The sequence below is a fragment of the Papio anubis genome, chromosome 19 (assembly GCF_008728515.1).
Source record: "Papio anubis isolate 15944 chromosome 19, Panubis1.0, whole genome shotgun sequence".
Taxonomy (NCBI): domain Eukaryota; kingdom Metazoa; phylum Chordata; class Mammalia; order Primates; family Cercopithecidae; genus Papio; species Papio anubis.
This window is the reverse complement of record NC_044994.1, coordinates 16,700,876-16,721,919: the sequence shown is the minus strand read 5'-3', so window position 1 is coordinate 16,721,919 and position 21,044 is coordinate 16,700,876. Positions and strand designations below refer to the sequence as shown.

The 21,044-nt window shown below is 40.9% G+C and overlaps 1 pseudogene; it reads left to right on the top strand.

Moving 5' to 3' along the window:
• Nucleotides 1-20,632, top strand: part of LOC101011749 — a 35,919-nt pseudogene extending 15,287 nt beyond the window's left edge.
• Nucleotides 20,633-21,044: the final 412 nt, after the last annotated feature.

Below are 21,044 nucleotides of genomic sequence, written 5' to 3'. Positions count from 1 at the left end.
TCAATGTTACAGCCAATAATAAATGAAAGAGTGTGAGTGTGAATTTATTTAATGGTTTTACCGCATCTTCAGTGCAGATGGGCTGCAGTCTAGATTAGAATAAAGATTTGTAAGAGTCGAGAATTGCTGAAATGATTGATTAGGAGTACAATACAATCTTCCTGCGCTATGGGTTCTCCTATTAGCAAAGTGTCATTTGCCCTCTGATATGTTACATAATCCCCACAACTTCCCAAGCTCAGCATCCTTGAACCAAGTGAGTCCTCGGTTCTCACAAGTAATTCCTTTCAAGGTCCAAAAGCCCAAGTATCAGAGAAAAGAGAAATGTATAATCTGAGACAAAAGAAAGGGGCCATCTGCATGCTTAGTTATAGATGCCAGCCACACCCTGTTATTTGATTCCATTTCATTCCTTATATGACACATAAAATGCACTATCCAGAATATAACTGATTTGGATGCAAGTCCACTAAAATGAATTTTCTCTGAGGTTTTTTTTTTTGAGGATTTCAAGACAACTTTTAGAATAATTAGACATACGATATCTTTTTGCAGCTAAAACCTCTGCATTGGTTTCTCACTGTCACATAGATTCCACTTGCCTTATATGTCATACAGATTCTATTTGCCATATATGGCACAGGCCATAGTGCTCTGGCCACAATATTCTTCTCTCCTGCCATTCCTTCATGCAACCTATCTACCCCACACCTCCACCAAAGAACACCCAACATCCCAAACAAGTAAAAAATAAGATAAGGGATTCATTCACCTACATTTCCCAGATATCATCATTCATTTAGCAAACATCGATTTAACACCTTCTATGTGATTGGCTGTGAGTATAAAACAATGAAGAAAACATTGTTCCTACCCAAAAAACTCATAATCTGATAAACTTCTGTCAAATGTCACAGGGATATGTCTTCTTGTTATGAAGGAAATAGGACACACACTATCTTTCCAATCACCAAGGAGAAAGAGCCTGAGGCCTAACAGAACAGCACTGGTAATATGGTAGCCAAAACTTTCTACTAGAGGAGCAGCTTTCTTTGCTGGGCACCATGGCTCATGCTTGTAATCTCAGAGCTTTGTGAGACCAAGGCAGAAGAACCCAGGAGTTGAGCCCAGGAGTTCAAGACCAGCCTGGGCAACATAGTGAGACCCTGTCACTATAAAAAATTTTTTTTAATTAGCCAGACACAGTGGCACACACCTGCATCACACACACCTGTGTACACACAGCAGCACATGCCAGCTACTTGGGAGGCTGATGCGGGAGGATCGCTTGACTGAAACCCTGTCTCTAAAAAGAAAAAAGAAGGGAAAACAAGAGAAGCTGCTTCCAATTATCAATCACATCTAAACATGGGCCAACCCACACCATTTACCCACAAAACAATGAAGGATTGGAGAGAGAACTGGCCTTCGAAGTGCAGAGTGAAATGCAAGGGAGAATCTGGTGTCCGGCAGATCTTTCAAGGTCACCAGATTCTTGATAATGCCAGAAACAAGGCCTACCACGTGACCATGATGAGAAAGATGGCCAGGCCCTGGGACGGCCCTGGTGTGAGCAGAGTAAGCAGAGGTGAAACCTTGCAACCCAAAAGGCTGACAGAAGAAAGTGATGATTTAAGCTCACCAAGAGAGTATTCAGGTCCTGGGGTAACTGAGGTATGAAGAAACACCAGCACTTTGGTAGCAGGAAGGGCCTGGGATTTCTGCTTTCTTGCAAAAAGCAGCCACAAGAATTTGCAGATCACACAGATTAGTGGAACAAGACTACGTTGACCACTTCTTCAACGGATATAGGGAAGGGATGACCAGGCTATGAAAGACTTGGAACCCAGCTCTCTTGGAAGGTGAGAGAAGAGAGGTCCCCAATGAATGACATCATAGCATCTCTCATTATCTCAAAGCTACCATTTATGGAGCCCTCACTAATCCCCATGACCACCCATGCAGTATTATGATCTCTCATTCTATTATGAAGAGACTCAGGCTCAGATAGACTAAGTAACTTGCTCAATATCCACACAATTAGCCATGTGTTGGAGTCACAATTCTAAAAGCAGTACATCTAATCACTGTGCTGTGGTGCCTCCCTGTTTGAGTTGCTTAATTGGCCCCAGGTCTCATGGGAATGGGAGCTCTGTTGCACATCACGAGGATAAAGGCAAATGCAGTTAAGCTGCTCTCCACGTGAGATGCCAAGCAACACTGGTCATCCCAGAGATTTCCAGGCTGACTTCACACCAGCTTAGCCTTTAAAACTAAACTAAGCTAGCAAGTGCTAGGATCAAAAAATAAATAGCTAAAAAGTATGAACACTGATCAAAGAATAAAGTCAACAGTCACGTACATTCATACCTAGTTTATACCACAGAGCAGTCATTGCTAAATAGAAATAACTCTTCTTGAAACCAAAATGCAGGATCAAAATAAATGAAAAACAAAACAGCTATTCTATTCTGGAAGTCAGTTATACAAGTTGGTTACATATGAAGGGGACTCATTTCTCTATAAGTATGACTAGAAGGCGTTGGTGGTTATTTTAAGTCTTTGCCATGCTACATAGAGATTGTTTATGCAGCAAGTAGTTGCCACAGCGGCAGGGGCTGGAGAAGAAATGTGTGTGCCTCGGCAGAGGCAAAGGAGTGTAGGGACCTGTCAACTGAAACTTGGTGCGCTGAATAAAAATATTTACAGCACTACTTTATGGAGTGATCCACCTCCAAGGCATCAACTGCTTTATGCAGTATCGCATCACACTAAAAATGTTCCCTTCTGGGTCTACATATAGAGGAAGTTGAAATATGTTCTTATGAATATCGACATGATTGGAACAGATATTTGTAACTATACCTAAAATGTAGTCTAGGGGGCATAGGATTAAGAGTGCTGCAAATTGAAATTTTGGATATGTCTATTTCATATTGGGAAAAGGGCCTCTGTATGCTTTTTTTTAATTTCTTTCATGCCATTAGAAGGATGTGTATGTTCTGCAGTTTTAAGATAACATTTTTGCTTTGCTGTTTAGTGATCTAGTGAAAAGACTGCACAGCTGAAAATTTGTCTCTGCGGTGCATCTAGAATGTTAATAACCCAGGTATCATATGACTTGCATTTGTTTAGAAAAATGAGACAGATCTTTTTTATCCATTTAGTTTAGTAAATGCTATATGTTTAAATATATATAAATGTTCCACCAGACCTAAGTTTCTCAGCCTTTGCACTATTGATCTATTAGGCTAAGTAAATCTTTGTTGTGGCACAATTGTCCTGTGCGTTGCAGGGTTTTTAGCATCATCCCTGGTCTCTACTCACTAGATACCATCCCCCCAATGTGACAACCAAAAATATCTGCAGACATTGCCAAATGTCCTCTGGGAGCAAAATCACCCCAGCTGAAAACGATGCCCTACATATTCCATCAAGATCGAGCCCCGATATTCCTCAACTGTGGCAAAGAGCCATTGTCTTTACTGGAGGTCAGGGTGTCTCTGAATGAGCTCTCCTTATCTACGCATCTCAAATGCACTACCTGGAGGTCTGGCTCTCACAGGGCTGAGAATAATGACCAGGGCCAGGTGTACACAAAGAGAATTTTCTCCTCTAATATTTAAGTACAGCTTTATTTTTGTTTTGCAATTAACCTCTGCTCCACAGCCTTTAGTACATCTACTAGTGTTGTCAAGGAGACAACCTCCAACTAGTAGATAACAGGTAGGCCAAGATAATTGGCCCTTGGTTCCTTTCTGCTGTTCCTGCACACACAGTGGACCTTGCTGCCTCCATAAATCAGGACCAGCTGCATGATTATTGTATCCAAATAAGAAACTCACAAATTCTAGTCTCCTTTCCTTACCTGGTTTAGAACTAAAGAGACACATTTAATTTGCTTCACCAGATCAAATAAAGAGGAAGTCTGGCAATAGCGATAAACCCTAGAGATCAGCTAAATTATGTCCCAACTTGACATTTATATGAGCACACGCCTCTCAATCTCCAGAGGTGATTAGATTAAGGTTATTTTAGCTTGCACTTCAGGCACGCACATCCCTAAAGACTCAGGGAAAGGGGTGGATGGTGACTAATACCATCAGTGATTTTATTCAAATGTTTTGTATTGCCAGTATGCTGCCTAAAATGTTACTTAGGATGGAGAGCTACATTTCTACAGAGTGCACGCAAAGCCTTTTACATTTCAGCATTAAGGTTTTCACAAAACCTGCTCTCTCTCAGAGCCTGAGCAAGCCCTTCTGCTGTTGGGACACATGATCATTGTTTGCTATCTGGGCAGATCCCACATGGCATCCTCTATCCCCAGAGACAGAAATCATTTTGCTCAGAGATTTTGACTTAGTTCATTAACTCCAGAACCCTCAGGAGAAGGCTGAGACAGGGCACTGGAATGCAGATCGAACTACACTGTCTCCTGTGTGCATGGAAAGGTGGTAAAAAGCATTCCTTTGCCTCTAATCTGTGTCAAAAAACAAAAACCAAGAGAAATATAACTTGTGCTTCATGAAAATCAAAATTAGAGCTGAAATGCCCAGTCACCAACAGGAAGCCAAAACCAGCCTCTGTCCTGGCATGAGTTAAATCCAACTGATCACATCCAGGGTTGTTGCATTTATCCTGCCTCAATTTGTTCTTGAACGGAGAATAGCCATGATCTTAAGAATTTCAGATTTCAGACCCGATGGTTTGAGGAATAGATATAGAATACATCTCAAAATGTACTATCGATTGGCATGGAAAAATAGTAAATTATTATTGTTTTGGGCTTTTTTGGGTTTTTTTGTTTGTTTGTTTGTTTTGAGATGGAGACTCACTCTGTCTCCTAGACCGGAATGCAGTGGTATCATCTTGGCTCACTGCAACCTCTGCCTCCCAGGTTCAATTAATTCTCTTACCTCAGCCTCCCAAGTAGCTGGGACTACAGCCGCGTACCACCACACCCAGCTAATTTTTGTACTCTTAGTAGAGACAGGGTTTTGTCATGTTGACCAGGCTGGTCTCGAACTCCTGACCTCAGGTGATCCACCTGCTTCAGCCTCCCAAAGTGCTGGGATAACAGGCATGAGCCACCTCACCCGGACAAATTATGATTGTTTTTTAAAATAAATAACTTCCTCCAATCCAAAAGACATGTTTCAGCCTTGGTTAAAAAAATATATGGGTAGCAATTTAATGTTATGAATTTTAGAATTACTTTATCTGTAGCTTGTAAAATAAAATTTAAACCCTTTTTAGTTGTAGATATGTATATTGTTTCTCTCACTTCCCTGAATTCTCCTTTGCTCTTTTTGTATTATTTAATCTATTCATAATATGGCCATTCATCCTCTATTTAGCAGAACTGTTCCAAATATTCTATCTTGTTGCTATTGTGGTAGACGACCCTATCTACGAATACGTGTTCCAATTTTAAGGTCCAAAAATACCTACAAGTGTCTATAAGAACAAAACACAAAATACTTTGGAAAGAGACATCTCTCATTGTACCCAAACTCCCAATATCCTATTACACAGAACTGTCAAGGGAAACTCCATAATTCATTTTCCTCCTTTGTCTATATTTACCCTCACTTCAATCCACATAGGATTTCAGGCAACTTACAAAAGTATATACATCACAAAAGAATAAAGTAGTTGAAGGAATCAGGGCAAAGGCAAATGAGAATAGAAAGTTAGTAAAAACCAGAGGTAAGATCAGAATGCAGACAAACATAGCATGGGGCCCTATCCAGGTACAAGAAGTTGACCCTGGAGTGTTCCTTTAAGCTGCCTAATGGCCAAAGAGACGACAGAAAGACCATCGTTGTGAGACTGAAAGCAAACTGTTTAAGAGCAGCCTGGTTGGATGTCAAGACCTGAGAGTAATCTCTCTGGTGGTGCCTCCTAAGGAAGGACCTCAACAGCATCTGAATTCATTTTGTTCATCTTCCTAACCTTTATCAAGGGAACGCCTAAGCCCTCCCAAGTAAGACATGGATGGTTTTCATTGTTAAAAATAATCACTAGGGAGGAAAAATTGGAGACACTATCCAGTGACTCATAGAGCTGCAAACGTCTCTCCTTCTTACTCCTTGTGTCTTATGGTTTTATTACACGCTTTTTGGTCCCCTTTCTGTAGCATGCTTGCTAACTCTCCCACCATATAGATAAAGGTCTAGCCACCCTAAAAACCCATTCTTTGAAAGTTGTGTATAACCTTGGAGCATCAGCCCCCAGACTGAAGAAATCTTCACACGAATCAGGACCTGCAGTGCCCTAAAAACACATTTTGCTCTAAAATACACCCTGCCAATGTGCAAAGTCTAGATTGTTTTGCTCTTAGTTTCCTATAGTACTTAAGTCCTACCTAGAATAATCCACCCTCAGTGAAACCTTTTTTTGAGGGGAGGGGACATATCATGGAAAAAAGCAGGCAACTCAGAGTAATAATGAATATTACATGCTCTTATAAAGAATGTCTTCAAAGGAGGGGAGCCTTGCCAGCATTACTGAGTAATGATCTTTGAACACAGCATTAAAGTCAAAGCATGAAGGAAGGCAGATAAAATATTTAATGACATCTAATATTCCCAGCTCTTGCAAAAAGCCAAGAACTGGTCACAGTTTATCAGTAGCTGCACATTTTAATATCATTAGACAACAATTTTTTCCAATCAGAGTAATAAAGTTACCAAAATCACGGGATGGTAGAAAGGAAGGGAAATAAAGCAGGTTATAAACTGCTCGGAAATCCTGTCTTTTCCAATTGACTTTTAATATGAATGTGGAAACTGGACTCAACAATCAGTTGGCTCACTTGGTTCACAGATCGGCCAGAGCCTCAATAAATATTGAGGATGTTTCTACGAAACAATCTTTGACTAGTCATGTTCAGGACAAGTCTTTTAAAACCCCCCTCACCTCCTGGGACACAAGTGTGGTCAGAAGTCCTTTTTGGCTCTAGTGTGTCATTGACCTCAAATCTTCCAATCCTGCCAATATGAATCAGTTAAAGGAGAGTTACATATCTGGAATTTTGCACCAGGCAAATAGGTGCTTCAAGAGGATGGGGTGGAGGTAGATAAGTATGTAGGTAGGTCGATAAGGCAAGCAGATCTGTTCTGTCACAAGAAGAAAACCAGGCAGGAACAGTGGACAAACAGAAACCAGTCTATGGAAGGACAATTTACTGAGACACCAATTTGCCTGCATTCTCAAGGAACAGTCCTCTCCTCCTCCACTGCACCATCTCCCTCCACATAGCAAGGTTCTTACTGTTCTTGCCACAGAAATTTGAGAAAATATAAGCTACTTAAAGCTACTTTTTTGTAAAAACCTGAGTTGTTGGGTTTTTTTTTTAAGATACAGAATATATCAATTTTCTAAGACTGCTATAACTAAGTGCCACAGACTGGGCGGCTTAAACAACATGGATTTATTTTCTCACAGTTTTAGAAGCTGGAAGTCTGAGGTCAAGGTGTCAGCAGGGTTGGTTTTTTCTGAAGGCTGTCTCCTTGGCTTGCCAGGTGGCCGCACTCTTGCTGAGTGTTCCATGCTCATCTCTCTGGGCTGCATTGTCTGGTGTCTCTCCCTGTGTTCTAATCTCCCCTTCTTACAAACACACCAAGCTTACTGGATTGGGGCCCACATGGATGACCTCATGTTTACATAATTACCTCTTTAAACGCCCTATCTGCAAAAACAGTCACATTCTAAGGTGCTGTAGCACTTCAACATATGAATTTGGAGGACCCCAAAGTTCAGCCCATAACACAGAGAAACATATTTTGGGGAATGAAGAGAGAGGCATGTAAGTCCTGTGGGAAGCTCATATCTACACCCGTTTCAGGGAGTGCCTAGGGAGGTCATAAGACCTTGAAGGTGTTGCTCTGGGAGACACCTAGAGAGGACAGACCTAAGTACAATGATGCCTCGGCCTCCTTCGGGATTCCTGGGCCCAAAGACATGGCACACAAGTAGCAGAGCCTCCCAATCTGAAGGCGGGGACACTAAAAATTTCTGTGGTCACAGGAACAGGCTGGTGATCGATGACCAGATGGTCATCCCTGATGCTCAGCCTCTAATGCCCAAATCCTTTGCACCATTCAGGGGTAGAATTCCACAGGGAGCCTCAGCAATGACCAACATTGAATTGCTAGACAGCACTGTGGATAGGGGCTCTGCAACAGATTTACATTAGTTTAAAGAAAACGTAGAATGTGATATTTCTTGTTGCTTACAGGCTGAATTTACACCTGCAAGAATTATGTCAGGATGTATATAAAGTTTAGGAAAGAATAAAACAGAATAGAAACCAAGCCCATATTTATACAATAAGCCAACCACGGCATCTCAAACTGCACAGAAGCAGGACAGAGTTTAAATTAAGAGGTCTTAGAGTACACAACAATTTATCTGGATGTAAAAGGCAAAAGTGAGTCAGGTCTCTTGACCTATTCCAACAATACACGCATCTTCTCCATAAATGATAATAACAGTAGTTCTACGTGCTAGGAGCCAACCCCATCCAATCACTTCAGCACTCTTTTTTTTTTTTTTTTTTTTTTTTTTTTTGAGATGGAGTCTCACTCTGTCCCCCAGGCTGGAGTGCAGTGGTGCAATCTCGCTCACTGCAACCTCCGTCTCCTGGGTTCAAGTGATTCTCCTGCCTCAACCTCCCAAGTAGCCAGGATTATAGGGACCTGCCACCATGCCGGGCTAATTTTTATATTTTTAGCAGAGATGGGGTTTCATCATGTTGGCCAGGATGGCCTCAAACTTCTGAGCTCAGGTGATCTGCCTGCCTCAGCCTCCCAAAGTGCTGGGATTACAGGTGTGAGTCAGCAAGCCCGGCCTCTCATTGAATTTGAAATAGTTATCATAGCTCTCCTGTGTATCTCAGTATTTCAGCATTGTTTGTGATCTCAGGTATCTCTTGTTGACACAATCCTCCTCCTTAAATGCTAAACTTCATGAGAGCAGGATCTCTATTTTCTACCTCTTTTGGACTGTTTCATCGTAGCTAGAGAAATTTGGCTCAGTTAATTCCAGGTGACAGCCATGACCAAGAAGTCTTTCTTTTCTTCCCTTCATAAGCATTAAACAGAATCTGTGTGTCCCTTTGTATTCCTGAGACAGAATGGGGAGTGAAATCTCCCTGTTTTTCCATTAGCACAAATTAAGGCCATTTTCAGAAAAATTTTCTGGCAGGTAGCTAAGTTCTAGAAATATCACTGGAAGAAAAAAGAGGTCTGGTATTGAGAAAAATAAGAGAAACCAGAAGAGAGGCAGATTCCACAGAAAAAGCATGAGAACATAATTAGTTCAGTTTAGGGTAATATGAGCACTTGAAAGCCCTCTCCACCCCTTCTCCTACCCCATACCCAGCCAAGTAATGTGCTTTTTCTAAGCCCTGACTTCTGAACCACTAAAGAAATAAAACAGTAAAGCAAATAGGAAATTAAAACATCCCCATTATTTAAAGTAAGGTTGATATTATAGAAAACAGTGTATACCTGTAGGCCAGTGGATTCACGCAGGCTGAATCCCGAATTAGACTGCTGCTGGTCCTCCCCACCATGGGTGCCCTTTACCTCCCATGGTAGGTGCAAGGACTTTCCCACTAAACCTCCTGAAGGCCAAGAGGAACCAAGACCACATGTTCTCCAAGAGCAGCTCACCAATCAGGGAGTTTTCTCCTCTCCAAAGTAGAGAGGGAGTACAAAGAGGATGAAAGTGTTTTACTAATGCACATGACTCCCTGTGGAAGAAAATATCAGGAGTGAAGAACATGTGCTCTCTCCCAATGGACATGTTGGGCATAAGGTCCCAAACACAAGCCAGGGGAGCCATCCCACAAGTGAATGTAGAGGGAGATGAGGGGGTATTCAGGAGTGAGGTCTGGGCTGGGACATGCTCTGGGTATTGGCAGTGGACACATAGTGATGGAAACCAAGAACTGAGATGCGCTTCCTCAGAAAGGGGATGTAGAATGTGAGGAAAGGGGGAGTGCGAATAGAGCCCTTAGGAAGATGAGCATTCAGGCGTAGAGAAGACAAAGAGAAACCAGGGAAGAAAGGTAGAAGGAAGCATCCAAGAGCTAGCAGAACAAGGGCAGAATGGTGTCGTGAGAGCCAAGAAAAGGAGAGAAGACAAGAGTGAGCAATAATGACCAACGATAAGAATCGGGGATGGTTCGGGCAGTTGGCAGCCTGGAGAGCACTTCTACCCACTTCTGAAGAGTAGTTTTGAGATGAAAGCCTAATTGTAGTGGGTTGAGAAATGAATAGAAGTTGAGGAAAACCTATTCCCCACCCTCAAGGAGAGAAGAGCTTGGTGGCAGCTACGGATAATTAAACAGGCAATTACAAAAGGCATGGTCTTTGACTTAGATTCATGAATGTGTCCCCAAAAGGTCAAAAAAAATCATGGACCAAACTACATGTGCCTCATTTGTATGTGAATTAATCTGGGAAGAGATGCATAGCTTTCATAAAATCCAAATGCCTAACATGAGGAAACAAGAAAACAGGCTACTAAATAGAGACAGTTCAGAATCCTAAGCCCTCAGAAAGAACAAGTTTATAGTTAAAGTCCTAGGTCATGGCAGCCAAGTAGGGTAGGAAAAGAACTGAATCCAGAAAGTCAACTACATTAGTCCATTTTCGCCCTGCTATAAAGAACTTTCCTGAGACTGGGTAGCTTATGAAGGAAAGAGGTTTAATTGACTTACAGTTTTGCATGACTGGGGAAGCCTCAGGAAACTTAACAATCATGGCAGAAGGGGAATCAGTCACGTTCTTCACAAGGCAGTAGGAGAGAGAAGTGCAAAGGATGAACTTCCAAACACTTATAAAACCATTGGATCTCTTGAGAACTCACTCACTACTATGAGAACAGCATAGGGGAAACCGATGCCATGATCCAATTACCTGCCTCCCTAGACATGTAGGGATTACAGGTCCCTACTTTGACTCGTGGGTATTATGATTCAAGATGAGATCTGGGTGGGGACACAGAGCCAAACCATATTAACAACTCTCCCAGAGGTGTTTCCCTAATTGATACCATTGATACCTGGGGGGCACTTGAGGGGTCAGGTGAGGAAGTCTTGGTAAAAGAATAGGAGAAACTAAAGCAATGAGAGAGACGGAAAGCCAGAGCAGTCATCCATGAATTTCACAAATATCTGATAAGTGCCTGCATGTCCTAGGCAGGGTGCAAGACCTTGGATACATCCTTCACAGAACTTACATTCTAAGAGCTTTTGTGTTTAAAATATGAGATGCTGAAACTTGAGGTTTCACAGGTGAAAACAGCTCTTTCACTACATCAAGTTAGATTTGCTCAATTATTTCATTCTTAAATCACCGTGTTCCCCTTTGGAGGGGGGGGAAAAAAGAAAGAAAGAAAAACCATGCATGGTGATTAACCCACCAAGCTGCTAGTTCAATCTCCCGTGCTCTCCTTTGAGTCATGAGGGTGCAAGGAAAAAACAGGATGACAATAAAAAGAGAGAGAAAATTAATATGTTAAAACTTTACATTTCAACTTTGAGCTGACATTGCAGCAAGGCTCCTTCCAGCTGCTTTGTCTGGCCATGTCAAGAAGTGACCATGATTTATGGTGCCACCTCCGTAATTTCAATGCTCTTGATCTCCCACTGGAAGCAGTGACAAGTAAGGTTAACTGCTGTGTAAAGAGACAGTATGAGTAATGCTTCATGCACAGAGCTGGCACTGATCTACAGTGTGGCGGTGAGGTGCGGGGAGCAAGCAGGGATGTCAGCCATTGGTTAAATCCCTTTCGAATGGCAACCTCCAAAACGCCCTAACACCTTGTGGAACAGTCAGGACTTACGTGGAAAAATACCCTGCATTGTGTTAGGATCTTTTGCCTTATCCTTGTTCCCTTACAAACATGAAACAGCCAACTTGACTGATAATTGCATTCTGTATTGTTAGTAATGGCTAACACTAAGTGTCCATGCCATGTGCCAGGCCCTGTCTACTTGGCTTATAGTCATTGCTCCAGTTATTCCTCCTCTTATCAGCCCCCATGGTCATCCCCATTTACAGATGAGAAGAATGAGGCTCAGAAGGTTAAACAGCTCACCCAAGAGTGTGAAGCCACGCCAGGATTTGAGCCCAGATCATCTGACTGCAGGAGCCTGCTATACTAGTCCATTCTTGTTTATTTAATCCCATCTATTTATTATATGTATTTTTTTTCCTTAGCCAGCACACATACATTTCTTCTTTTTCTTTTGAGATGGAGTTTCACTCTTGTCACCCAGGCTGCAGTGCAATGGCACAATCTTGACTCACTGCAACCTCCACCTCCTCCTGGGTTCAAGAGATTCTCCTGCTCAGCCTCCCAAGTAGCTGGGATTACAGGCACCCACCACCATGCCTAGCTAATTTTTTTTTTTTTTTTTTTGTATTTTTAGCAGAGACAGGGTTTCACCATGTTGACAGGCTGGTCTCCAACTTCTGGCCTCAAGTGATCCACTCACCTCAGCCTCCCAAAGCACTGGGATAACAGGCGTGAGCCACCTTGCCCAGCCTGCTTACATATATTTCTAAAGGATTGCTTGCTCTGCTACTAATGAGTAGACTGGGGTATGTGTCACTGTAGAAAATCATTCATTTACCTTCCAAAGCCACAGTTTGCCTTGGTAAACAGGGTCTAGATCAAAAATTGTTGTATATACAAATATTCTATGAAAGCTAATTACTTTTTCATACACTTCTGTCTCATTTCTCCTAAATAAAGGAAAAAGAAAAGAGAAACTAACATCAACTGAACAACTACTTCATTCTAAACATTGTTTCAGGTGCAAAAAACCTCACAATAACCCCACCAGGTAGATATCTTTATCCCCGTTTTATAAATTGGGAAATGGAGGCTCATGAAAGTCAAAGACATTTTCCAGGTATAACTGTGAGAGGTAGAAGTGGGCTCAAGGGCCTCAGGGATTCCTCACCAGGACTGACATGTATTGTGGATCTCTTAGTCGCTTTCAGTGTCTCATACTCTATTTCACCTACAGGTGAGCAGAAATTAAAGGGAAAGGAGAAAGAAAAGAAGCGAAGAAATTAAGGAGCAGTGTGAGAGTTGACTTCAGAGATTGGATATCCCTGAAACACTAAAGAAATGGCTTCTCTGCTTTCCAAATTTCCTCAAAATCTGTCCTAGGTCTTATCAGGGAATGTTTGTTTGTTTGGTTTGGTTGGTTGTTTTTGGCAGGGTTTTGCCCTGTCACCCAGGCTGGAGTGTAGTGCCACGATCACAGTTCACGGCAGCCTCAACCTCCTGGGCTCAATCGATCCTCCTGCCTCAGCCTCCTGAGTAGCTGGGACTACAGGGGCACACCCCTATTCCTGGCTCTTATCAGAGACTTTGGATTACAGTTGCCCAGACAACAACCCTGTGATGCTACACTCAAAGTACTTGCCTGGCAAAAAGCCAAATTCCCTCCATCTTCCGACATATGCACAGTACCTGTGTGAGGTTTTCTTTCCAAAGCACCTGAGGACAAGGTCAAGGCTGTGCTGCTATTGGGATTTTGTCCCGCACAGTAACTCAGCTGACAGTGACTGGGTTCCTAGAGAAGGAGCTAGGGGCCTACCTGCCTCTCTTCACACAAATGTCATCTCAGTCTTATCTTCTCAACTCTTTCACTGCACTGAAGAGTTCTTGAAAGCCAGTTCAAATCTCACTTCAAACTTTTTTCTCTTAGAGAAATAAAAATGCTGTTGTTTTTGTCTAATGGAAGTACTGTGCTGTGACTGGATCTGTAACAACGGCGTGTCAAAATGCCAAAAAAGTGTGTCAAAAATAACATTTAAAAAAACTCAAGGGAGACATGTTATAGTCCTAAATGAGCATTTTTATTTCTCTGTGTTGAAATGTGTTCGTTTCCTCTCCAGGGTCTTAATAAACCTCAAAGAAACACACAACACTTAATGAACACAATTTCAGGGCCAATTCAGCTCTTGATATCCCATTACTGTCAAAACATCTCTCACTTGTATTTGTGAGTTCTCCTCTTCCAAGTCTTTCTATTCAATTTTTCTTCACTGGATGCTTATTTTCCCTAAATCCTGAACCTCTGAAGTATATGCATATTTCCATGAAGTTAATCAACTAAAAAGAATTAATTTCAATTTATTTTCTTTGTCATTTTTGAGGAAACATCATCAATGATTTCCTGACACATTAGAGATAAAAGTCAAATTCATGGCAATCCCATGTTGCCAAGGGTTTGTGTATTTAATTTAATGGGCTTTCAAATAATATTCAATAGAGTCTATAGGCAGTATGCTCGCCTCCCATGATTTGGCTGAGAAACAATAAGAATATCTAAATTTTAGAGCCTGTTCAGCTAAATTCAAAGTATCATAGTGTTGGCTGGGTGCGGTGGCTCACATCTGTAATTTCAACACTTTGGGAGGCCAAGGTGGGCCGATCACTTGAGGTCAGGAATTCGAGACCAATCTGGCCAACATGGCCAAACCTGGTCCCTACTAAAAATACAAAAATTAGCCAGGCATGTTGGGGCGTGCCTGTAATCCCAGTTACTCAGGAGGCTGAGGCAGGAGAATCGCTTGAACCCAGGAGGTGAAGGTTGCAGTGAGCTGAGATCTCGCCACTGCACTCTAGCCTGGGTGCAGAGTGAGACTCTGTCTCAAAAAAAAAAAAAGTATCATGATGTCTCTTTGCATAACTTGTAGAGGAAATATTTATTTCTATCAAGATCCATGGTGAAGATGTGATCTAATGCCAGGAAGCTCCTTGAATTTCCTGGTTCTATCACCTCATCCACTGCTTGTTGTCTACTTTGCTTTCTCACTGCAGAGGCAAACACATGACCCAGGCAGAAAAGTCAAAATCAGGATGTCTCCATTTCCTGAGCAAAGCAATTAAAAAGCAGGTGGACCTGCGGCATAGCAGAGCCATAGTTTGTTTTTTTTTTAAGAATTATTTTAGGCCAGGTGCAGTGGCTCACGCCTGTAATCCCAGCACTTTGAGAGGCTGAGGTGGGCGGGTTGCTTGAGCTTAGGAGTTCGAGACCAGTCTGGCTCTACTCTGACTCAAACGAGAAAAAAAATATTTTGATAGTAGGAGGGAAAAGATGTAAGGTCTCTTCTTAGTTCAAGAAGAATGAAGAATGAGGTAAGCGTAAGTCTGGCACTGCTGGTGGCCATTTTGTTGGGATGTGAAGAATGACTTTCTAAGCATGAAGTTAACAAAGGTAGCCAACAGCCAAAAAACAAAGAACAATCTTGATAATAGTGTTTGAACTCACAGATGCAGCTCTACCCAAAGTCAGATCCACCCTCTTAGATTTCCAAGTTACATGAGCCAATTCATTTCCTTTTGTGTCCATGTTAGTTGAATTTTGCTTCCCAGCCTTCCTGAATAACATACCTGATTCTTCCCATAGGTACCCAGAAAGAGTGTTTCATAAGCTAGAAGGCACAGTGGTTCCACGTGGGTGGGTTTTGTACTTTCCTGTTGCTATAACTGAATCATGCAAAGATGCAAGGTGCTTTTACGCAGATGGTTTTCCCACAGAAATGGACTAAGATTGAAGATCTGCCCACCTCTCAGCCCTTTCTGGTTTTTTAATTTTTTATCTTCTTCATCTCTTCAATAATAACTTTTTACTGCAGAAGACCACTGATTACCATCCCCATGCTACATTTGCTAGGTGTTCTGATACAACTATGATGGGGTAGCAAACACGTACAATCTACACTACGAGGCAGTCACAATAAGGATTAGAGTCTTTGAAATATCCATACAATTGGGATTATTCAAAACATACTAAGAAACCCATTGATATTAATGGATCAAGAGCAAAAATCCATACAATTGTCTCCATAAATGTTGTAAAGGCATTTCAGGCTGGGTGTGGTGGCTCACTCCTGTAATCACAGCACTTTGGGAGGCTGAGGTGGCAGGATCACAAGGTCAGGAGTTCAAGACAAGCCTGGCCAACATGGTAAAACCCCGTCTCTACTAAAAATACAAAAAATTAGCTGGACATGGTGGTGGGTGCCTGTAATCCCAGCTACTCAGGTAGTTGAGGCAGGAGAATCACTTGAACCCAGGAGGCAGAGGTTGCAGTGAGCCGAGATCACACCACTATACTGCAGCCTGGGCAACAGCGTGAGACTCCATCTCAAAAAAAAAAAAAAAAAAAAAAAAAAAGGCTTTTGAAAATTTCAATATCTACTTTTAATTTTTTTATTTTAACAAAATAGGAAAAGATGGGTAAACTTCCTTAGCATGATAAAATACATCTGTCTCAATCTCCCATCATACTTACTGAGAAAAAACTATACATATTCTCAAAAGATGAGAAACAAAACAAAGATGCCCATTTTATCAACTACTATATAACATTATAATGGGGATATCAGCCAATATAACAAAACAAGAAAAAGAAATGAGGCATAAAAAAAAGAAAAGAGGCTGGGCACGGTGGCTCACACATGTAATCCCAGCACTTTGGGAGGTTAAGTTGGGCAGATCGCTTGAGCTCAGGAGTTGGAGATCACCATGGGCAACATGGCAAAACCCCATCTCTATAAAAAATACGAAAAAATTAGCCTGGCAAGATGGTGCACCCCTGTAGTTCCAGCTACTCAAGAGGCCGAGGTGGGAGGAACACTTGAGCCTGGGGGGCAGAGGCTGCAGTGAGCAGAGATCATGCCACTGCACTCCAGCCTGGGTGACACAATGAGACCCTATCTCAAAAAAAAAAAGAGAGAGAGAGAAAGAAAAGAGGTAAAATTAGCATCATTTAAAATAATGTAATACTCTCTCAAGAAAATCCAAGTCAACTGTTTCAATAACGCAAAGCTATTGCTGAAACTAAGAACAAGCATAAGCATGACCAGAAACAAAATTGTTACATAAAATTAATAGCCATCACATATTTACTGTTCAGGCAACTACCGGTTGTATTGTAAAATGGAAGAAAAAGACTTGATTTGAGATAGCAAAAAAAAAAAAAAAAAAAAAAAAAGCTGGGGGGGATAATATATCTAGGAATGAACTTAGCCAGAATTATGAAAAATCTACATGAAGTAAATTTTTAAATGCTACTAAGGGGCAAATAGTAAATAAATGGAAAGACAACCATTCTCTGAAACAAGGAAAATCAAATTATAAAGATGTCATCTCTCCCCACATTAATCAGAGAGTTTAACACAACTCTAGTGAGCCCAGCATGGTGGCTCGCTCACACCTGTAATCCCAGCATTCTGTGAGGCTGAGGCAGGCGAATCACTTGAAGTCAGGAGTTCGAAACCAGCCTGGCCAATATGGTAAAACCCCATCTCTACTAAAAATACCAAAAAAATTAGCCAGCCATGGTGGTGGGCATCTGTAATCTCTGCTCCTTGGAAGGCTGAGGCAGGAGAATTGCTTGAACCTGGGAGGTGGAGGTTGCAATGAGCCGAGATGGCACCACTGCACTCCAGCCTGGGCGACAGAATGAGACTGTCTCAAAAAAAAAAAAAAAAAAAAAAACTCTAGTGAAATCACATATAATTAAGAAAAAAACACAGGCAAAGCCATTCTAATGTTCCTATTGAAAAAAAAAAAAAGTGATCAAGACTGTTCAGGAAAATGTAAAGAATTTATCTGAAAGGAAAAGCAAGAAAAAGAGTAATAATGAAAAAGAGCAATGCTGGGTATTGACATCTGTTATAAAGCTAGAATAATTTTAAGGTACACCACCATTCATAAAAAAATACCAATAGAACAAAACAGAAAAATTGAGAAATAGACCCAAATGCACAATATAAATTTAATATATGGGTTTTTTGCTTGTTTGTTTGTTTTGTTTTTTAAGACGGAGTTTCACTCTGTCACCTAGGCTAGGGTGCAGTGGCACAGTCTCAGCTCACTGTAACCTCTGCCTCCCAGGTTCAAGCAATTTTCGTGACTCAGCCTCTCAAGTAGCTGCAATTACAGATGTGTGCCACCACACCTGGCTAATTTTTGTATTTTTAGTAGAGACGGAGTTTCACCATGTTGACCAGGCTGGTCTCAAACTCCTGACCTCAAGTGATCTGCCTGCCTCAGCCTCCCAAAGTGCTGGGATTACAGGCGCGAGCCGCCAGGCCTAATTTAATATATGTTAATGCTGGCATTTCAAAATAACAGGGGAAAGGTAGTTTACACAATAAATAATACAGGTTAGCTATGTGAAAAAAATATTCAGTTGTATCCCTATCTCACGCTTTACACAAAAACAAATTTTAGATTGAGCAAAAATCTAAGTGTAAAATATAAACCCATAAAAATACCAAAGGAAAGTAGAAAAATACATTTAAACCCTCCAAGTGGGAAAAGACGTTCTGTGTATGTGACAAAACTCAGAACCCTGAAAATAAAAATTGTGAAAGATGGAACCATATATATAAAATATTTCTGAATGGCAAAAACACACAAATCAACAAACAAATAAACAATTGAAAAGATAATCTAGGCCAAAAACACACACTTGCAGATGATATCACAATCAAAGAGCTAAAATTTCCTCACTACGTAAAGAATGTCCTACAAATTAATAAGGAAAAAAATAAACAACGCAAAAGAACACAGTCTGCTCAGGAAAGGAAATAATTAGTGACTTCCAAAAAAATGCTCGGCTTCACTCAAAATAACAGTAATTAAAATTATAATGAAATAACACTTTAGCCTTCTAAACTGGCAAACTTCAATACATTTGATAATATACTTTGTAGATGGGAGTATGAAAAAACAGGCTCTCTCTTCTCATATCACTGATAGAAATATAAACTGATATAATCTCTATGGAGATAAATTTTGTAATATATATCAAAATGTTAGATGTTTGTATCTTTTAACTCATCAATTCCACTCCTAAGATCTTATCCTGCGGAAGTGAGATTCACATAGCATGACTGAGTACAGCATTGTTTATTGCAGGAAAAAATTAGGAAGAACTAAGTGTCCATCCATAGGAGATGTACATTCAAACAGTATACAGCCATTAAAAAGAAAAATGCTAGTCCCAGCTACTCAGGAGGCTGAGTCAGGAGCATCACTTGCACCCAGGAGTTGGGGGCTGTAGTGTACTATGATCATGCCTTTGAATAGTTACTGCACTCCATCCAGCCGGGGTGACATAAAAATAATAAATAATAAAGCATGTCTTTATGTTGTGATACAGAATGATCTGCCAGATACGTGTGCTCGTAATGCAAAGGATTTCTCTGAAAGGAAAAGCAAGAAACTGAAGCTGGACTCTTGGTGGCTGGAAGGTAGAGTGGGAAGGCTTGGTTTCCCTGTATAACCTTATGTATGTTTTGAATTTGTGTTTTATATATGTTTGTATTACTTATTGAAAATAATTAGGGAGCTTCCTGAGAGCTTAACACATGGAGGTTCCTGGAGAGTGGCCCAGTCAGGAGGGCTTGGAAGCTCCCAGCACCTTCCCCACTACCTTGCCCTACGTATCTCTTCATCTGTATCCTTTGCAATATCCTTTATAATAAACAAGTAAACTTAAGTTTCAAAGATCAGATTTATGACATGTTCAGGTACTTGCCTCCAGCCACACAAGTAGTTCTCATCAGTGCCACACTGCCTCGTGAAATCCTAGAGATGACCAGCAAGTACATGCTGGACCCAGTCCGCATCTTGGTGGATTGACTCTGGAAGGCATCAAACAGCTTTTTGTGGTAGTGGAAAGAGAAGAGTGGAAACTCAACATCCTGTGTGATTTCTACAAAATGCTAACTGTCATTCAGGTGGTCATCTTCTGTAATACCAAAAGGAAAATTGACTGACTGGTGGAGAAAATGAGAGATGTCGCTCTCACCATGTCCTCAATGCACAGAGACACACCTCAGAAAGGGCCACAGTCTGTCATGAAGGAGTTCCCATCCAGCACCAGCACAGGGCTCATTTCTACAGATGTCTGGGCCGGGAGGTCAGATGTCCCTCAGGTGTCCGTCATCATTAACTATGACCTGCCCCAAAACAGAATTGTACTCGCACAGAATTGGGAGATCAGGTCAATATGGCTGGAAGGGTGTGGCCATTAACTTTGTCAAGAATGACCGACATCCGCATCCCGAGAGACATTGAACAGTACTATTCCACTCAGATAGAAGCAATGTCTATGAACACCACTGATCTGATCCGAAGAAGCAGTCCCAGTACTCTAAAGATGAGTTGGAGACTGTTCATCTACTTTGGGTTCCTGTTTGGAAATATTTAGGAGCAGCTTTTATTTAGTGGGGTTTATGTGGACTCTCTTTACATAGCTCTCCCCCAAACACCCCAGGAAAAGCTCTGGGGATCCTGCCATGTCTTATTATCCATATGTAAATAATGCATTGCTTTAAGCCTTTTTCACTAAACATTTAAAACTTTTCCCATAAAAATATAGTAATTAGAATTATTCAAATTACTAAATTATTTTTAAATAACAAAAATAGAATATCTATACTTCAATGCAGGGAGATTGTTTCTAAGACTCAATTTTAAGAAAATAAACCAAAATACAGAAAGTACATATATATTCACCAAAATGGTTTTTAGTTGTTTTTCTTTTGTTTTAATAATGAGGAAGTGGCAACAACATAAATACCCAATATTAAAGAAATAAAGAAATAACATTACATGCATGAAATGAAATATTATGAAGCTATTAAAACGATGTTTATGAAGAGCTTTCAACAACCTGGGGATGTGGTTATGTGATAAAATTTAGTGAAAAAAATCAACACAGATAATTTTATATGCTATGATCTCAACTATGCAAAAAACACATAGGAAGCAAGTTACAGTGTTAATAATTATCTCAGTGCAGTGGGATTACAGAACATCTCTTTTCCTCTGTACTTTTTCATAGTTTTCAGTTTTCCCAAGATGGGGATGTATTTTTACTATAGTATCAAAAATGGTTAATAACAATTAAAATCTGGATGCTCTTGCTCACAAACCCTGGATCCCTTATTTACTAATGACTGACTCAGAGAAACATCTTT